Source organism: Callorhinchus milii, unplaced genomic scaffold (genome assembly GCF_018977255.1).
Source record: "Callorhinchus milii isolate IMCB2004 unplaced genomic scaffold, IMCB_Cmil_1.0 Scaffold4, whole genome shotgun sequence".
Lineage (NCBI taxonomy): Eukaryota > Metazoa > Chordata > Chondrichthyes > Chimaeriformes > Callorhinchidae > Callorhinchus > Callorhinchus milii.
Window position 1 is genome coordinate 9,146,962 of NW_024704745.1, and position 6,000 is coordinate 9,152,961.

Consider the following 6,000-nt stretch of genomic DNA (forward strand, 5'->3'; position numbering starts at 1 on the left):
CAACTTGCACACAGCAATGTCCCACAAACAGCCATGAAGTGAACGATCAATTTTATTTGGGGATTCGAGTAGTGTCATGAGATCTTTAACGTCCACCTGAACAGGCAAGAGGGGCTCCTTTTAATGTTTCATCTGAAGGATGGCACCTCTGTCAATAAAGCACACCTGTAGTACTGCACTGGAATGTCAGTCTCATGAATGAACTGAAAGTCCTGACATGAGGCTTGAACCCACGACCTTCTGACTCAAGAGGTGATTAATGCTCCAACTGAGCCTGACTGACACCAGAAAACGTGGAGTCTTCAAACACTAAACAAGTGGGAACTCACCAAAAAATTACTCAGTCTCTACACTTCACAGTACGTCTTGTGAGGCTTCGAGATGGCTTCCCGACGTGAAAGGCACTGTTCCAAATCAAGGTTATTTAAGTGACCTGATCTGATTGCTTGGTAATTTTAAGCTAAATATCCTCTTTTTACAGTCCCCTGTGCATGTGTATGTGGTGTGTGTGTGTGTGGTGAGTGGAGGGGGGAGTTGCGGGGACTAATCGACAGACGGATGGGGAAGGGAGGGGTGATCGTTTTCAGCCCCCAGTAAAGTTTGTCTGTAAAGTGGTGCTCTCTGCAGAGTTCTGTTCTTACAAAAGGAGGGGAGAGTACGTCTGTTTTCACTCTGCTTCAGAAGCAGAACGCACCGAAAGGAGGGCCAGACATTGTTCTTCTGCGGTTCTCAGCAGCCCGAGAAAGAAGACAGCCTTTATTATACCAGGGAATCTGCTGGCTCCTGGCCCAGCCCAGAAGTCACCAGGGTATGTAGTCAGCCTGCCAAAATCCAAAGGGGGTGTGTCTTTGTCAGGATATCGAGATTTGCCATCACTGAGGAGAATTTACATACCTTAATAGGAACAATCTGTCTCTCTATGTTTGTGTTAATAAAACCTCAACATTTCCACTAGCAGATGAGCAGCAGCCAGGATCCCATTCCATCCTCCGGTTGCACCAGAGCTCTGCTGGCTCTGCTTACTTTCACTGAACTTGCAAGGTGACAAGATCGGGTCAGATGAAGAAGGCCCCTTCGACCCATCTGCTCTCGTCCCTTCCAGAACACCAGCCTCACATTCCTCCCACCGCAACATCGCAATATTTTTTTTTAAATGAACCTCAGCGTCCTGGCCTCGGCCACCACTTCCTGATCACCGTGTCCCAGTCATCAATTACCCTGTGTGAAAAGTAATACTTTGCCCAAAAAATATACAAGTCAATTCACTTTACAGTATATTCTTTGAAGCGTTTTGAGGGGTTTCGAAGACGTGATAAAGCACGACATCAAATGCAAGGATTATTATTATTATTGGTGTCCGTCCTGAAATTGCCCTTTGCACTTGTAAAGTGAACTTGTACCTTCTTGCTCTGCTGTCTTGGCATATTTGAAAGTAAATGAAAAGTGAATGACCCGCTCTCTTGCTCTACAATGCTCGAGGTCGGGGAAACAAATGGAGGAAAGTGGTAAAAGCAAAATAATGAGTTGCTACTTTGCGTGGCATTGTCCAGCTAGGACCATCCTACACATTTGGACTCTGGCTCATATTGATGAGGACAGAGATTTAAAGTCATTACGAAAAGAACGAAGGGAGAGGCTGCGAGAAGTGTATTATCCATGGAGAGGCGTTAGGACGTGGAATGTCCCACCTGGAACTGTGGTTGAGGCAGAATCCGAAACAAAGTTTTAAGAGGGAATTGGATAAATGTCTGAAAAGGTGAATATATAAAAGGGTATGGGAGGGGGGAGAAAGGCAGGAGAATGGGACCGCATGGGTAGCTCTTTCAATTTGTTTCACGTGTGCGATAGGTCGATTGGCCTTCTCTGCTGTATATTTCTATTGTTCTAGGGGACATATCAAGGCTTCCCAGTTCATCATAAGGATTTTTAAGACATTTGAGAGTGATCGGTACTACAAGATTTATGTAGCGCCCTTCCCAAGGGATAGAGTCTTGGAGCACTTAATAGTGGCGGAGATTGACCCTGGGAGGGGGGGTGTGGGGCATTAACACAGTTGAAAAGGATGGTCTTCAGGCGTGATCTGAAAATGCGGAAGGAGGGGTCAAGGCGGAGGGATTGAGGGAGAGAGTTCCAAAGTTCCGAGGCGTAGTGGCTGAAAGCACGGCCACTGATGGTGGAGCGGAGGGGACAAGGGACGAGCAGGAGGCCGGAGCCAGTCGAGCGGAGGAGGCAGGTGGTGGAGTGGGAAATAAGCAGGTCAGAGACACAGGGCGGTGCTAGGACAGGAAGGGATCCACGAGAGGCGAGTCGTTGGGTTAAGGCTTCCTTTCTGAAGAAAAATATTTTTTACACTTGATGCTTGTTTTGTTCATTTTGAAGAGACTGAGCTGATAACGGGTTTGAACTTCAACTCGTCTAGTCTTTAGTCTAACTTCCAGTCTAACTAAATTTTTAAACGTGCCTGCAACTTTCCACATCTTTACCTGAGTGTCAGCCTGGCTCAGAAAGTTAGCATTCTCCCTTCTGCGGCAGAAGATCGAGGGTTCAAGCCCCAAATTGGGACTTTGAGCTCGCAGTCTAGGCTGACAGTCTAGTGTGTTGCTTGGAGATCGCAGCATTGTCAGAGGTCTGATCCTTCAGATGAGACATTAAACCAATGTGCCGTAGGCCTGTTCTTTAGATGGTCGTTACAGATCCAATGATACTATGAGAAGGGACGTTCTCTCAATGTGAAAGGTGCTATGTAAGTGTAATTCTGTCTGTGTGTCTCTTTCTCTCTCTATTATCTCTATCGCCCATCTATAAAAGGTTCTGTGATAATGAAAAACACTGGCTTTTCCTGGAAATCTAAATAGTTTCAGTTGCATGCTGAAAACAATGTTTAGGAAGAAAAAGAGAGAGCGAGAGAGAGGAATGTTTTTTTTCCTCAGTCGGTCGGACTTCAGATTGAGAAAGATTCCCCCTTCCGTGTCTTGCTCAACCCGAGGAATCCGGTGATGTTTGTGCTTCTGGTAGACAGATGGCTGGATAGTGGGCGAGAAGCGAAAAGTGGAGGGAGGCAGAAACATGAGCTGTTGTCAGAAACTTGGCATCCCCGAGTAGGGATTTGAATCCACAGTTTTTCATACTAAGGCCTTGAGTTTTTTTTTAATTGAATAGCAGCTCTTTCATTTGTGAAGAAAACCGTCTGCTTAAAATGTTCGTGTGGTCAGAATGAGGCCACATTCCCTGATCAGCTTCTGTAACAGAATTGGTGCTCAAGCTAATCACTGTAATGTGGCTGCTTTTTAATGTACCAATAGCAAAGCCTTGGGTGTTACAGTTCCTCCGCCTCACCCCCCTCCCTTTCCTCCTTCAAGACCTGTCTCAAGACCCCCCTCTTCGACCGTGCCTTCGATCACCCTCCCCACCCTCCACCCCTCCTGATCCCAACCACCAGCTCGGGTACGGATCCCTGACTGTGTCAGGGCCTTGGGACGTCATTCCGACGTGAAAGGCGTTATATGAATGTAATATCATATTGTATCCCAACCCCTAGGTGCTGGGTTTTCATCTTGTGGTTTATGTGGTTTGTAACAATAATAATATTTTGTATTCAGTACAGAGCCTTATCATGTCATCGAAACGTCTCAAAGCACTTCACAGGATTTTGTTGTCGAGTGTAGTGGTTCTCAGTCGCTGGTTTCATGTCAAATGACTGTATTTTGTAGGCGAACACAGCAGCCAATCTGCGCACAGCAATGTCCCACAAACAGCCATGAATGAAGAGAATGACCAATTTTATTTGAGTGGGGGGGACTGTCGACCAGGACTCCAGGAGAAACTCCCTTCTCTTTTCGAGTGCCATGGGAACGTTAACGTCCATCCGAACAGGCAGACGGGAACCTCGGTTTAACGTCTCGTGCTTTGGACAGCAACAACTTGCATTTATGTAGCGCCCATCACGCAGGGTAGCGTCCCGGAGCGCTTGGACAGTAGCGGAGTCTGACCCCGAGCCAGGAGTAGAGGGGTAGAATCTCCGACAATGCAGTGCGCCCCCCAGCACTGCACTGGGATGGCAGTGTCGACTGTGAGTTCAAAGTGTGTGTTTATGGGTCCCGATCTACGCAGGAATTTCCGCCCATCCTAGGACACTCCTGCATTGCATGCTTCACTGCCTGCCCGGGAGGCTTTCTTTGACGACTGTAACCGTGCTCGAACACCAGAGCTCCTGCTGGGGGGGCAATGGTAAACCAGAGGCCTTTCTGAGAAAATTAGGCCTTTCTTATTCAGGTGTATTTCCATTTTTGGGGGATTTTTGTCTTTGTTTTCCTGACCGTTTCACATGACTTTCATTTTCAGCGGGATTCTCTGACCCTCCTCCTCGCTGGGTGCATTACACTGCTTTTACATCGCAGACAGTGATGAGCTAAAGCACGTTAGCGCAGCTGCAACTTTTATACTGTCGGAAAGCCCCCGGGATTTCTGGTTTCTCGTCGTGCACGAGGAACATATGACTTCATGATCTTTGGAATTTATTTTCCCCTCCAGATAGAACTGGTCATTCAACCTCCTTCGTGGCTGCTCGAGGGACATTGCTGTGCGCAAACCGGCCGACCTGTTTGCCGACGAGTAGAGCGGCTGCAATTAACCGTGATTACTGTGAAGCGTGCTGAGACGTATCATTGTAATTCCTGTGACTGCGCGGAAATCTTTATGCCCCGCATCCTGGAGACCCTCTGACTTGCCCTTCCTTCCCTCCCTCCCTCCCTCCCAACTCTGAACGAAAGGCAGCATTAAAGAACGAGCACTGACTGACCCCAGCAAAAATAAGAGGAGACCTGGGCCAACACTCCTATTCAATTTATATCCTTAGTGAGCCTGGTTAGCGGTTGTGTTATTGAACTTAAGTCCTTGCTGCGTTCCGTTCGCAGCCCAGTGGACACAATACATGGTGTAAATGTTGTGCTGTCCAACGAGCGAGAGAAAAAGAGAGACAGCGAAGGGCACACATACTTTGGAGGGACTCGGAATGGAAGAGAAGCTTTGCTCTAGGCGGGGTATTCTACTGACCTCAGGCTGACCCAGCAGTCTTCTGTTTGTGTGGTGGAGGAAACCTTAGTCGGCATTAAAAAGTTGGCAGCACTTTGATTTTTTTTTCAGCCTGGGGCTCACTTGCAATAGACACACGCGCAGTTGCTTGCTGCAACAGATTCCTTCATAACACCCACTGCTATGTTGTTCTCATCCAAGGCCCGAAATTGAGCCTTGCCTTGGCCTGCAAGAGCGTTTTGTTTTTCGGTTCAAGATAGCGCCAGAATAGGTGCTAAAACTTGCTAGCATTTCGCTGTGTCGTTGGCCAAAAAAAATTTTTTAGCAACCGACAAGACACTTCATTTCGGGCTACAATTTGAGAATTAAGTTCTATCTTTTTTTCAATTTTATTTTGACAATCCATCTTCACAGCTTCATTGAGAAGAACGATTTAAAAAGTGGTTGGGGGTGAAAGTGGTTCCCCCCCCCCCGCCCCCCTCCCAGCTCGTTCAAGAAACCAGAACGAGCTGGTGGGGGGCAATGCTCTAGTCAGGAGAGAGAGAGAAAGAGGGATAATTTATATCATCAACTAAGTCAAACATCTGCCTAAGTCCCCTTGAATTTCCTATAACTTGTGCAAGTTTCACATAACTCATACTTTGCATAAGTCCTATTTAATATATGCTCCCAACTGGTACGACTGGGGCAGATGTTCAACCGCAAGGATTATTGTTACTGCAGAAGCAGAAATGCTAGTGTAGCACAGAGCATGCACTAAAGTGGATGGAAACAGGTTTCCTTGCAGAGTTTAATGTAATGCTGTAATATTGAAAACAACAATTCCGCCTTGTGTCAAAACAACTTGAGTGCATGCTGCACTTTGGAATATGGAACCGTGTCAAACCGTAGAAAGTTTACAGGGGTGTCTGCGTGGAGCTTTCTAAGGTATCCAATTCGTGCAAGTGGTGTTCAGATAAACAGTGTCCC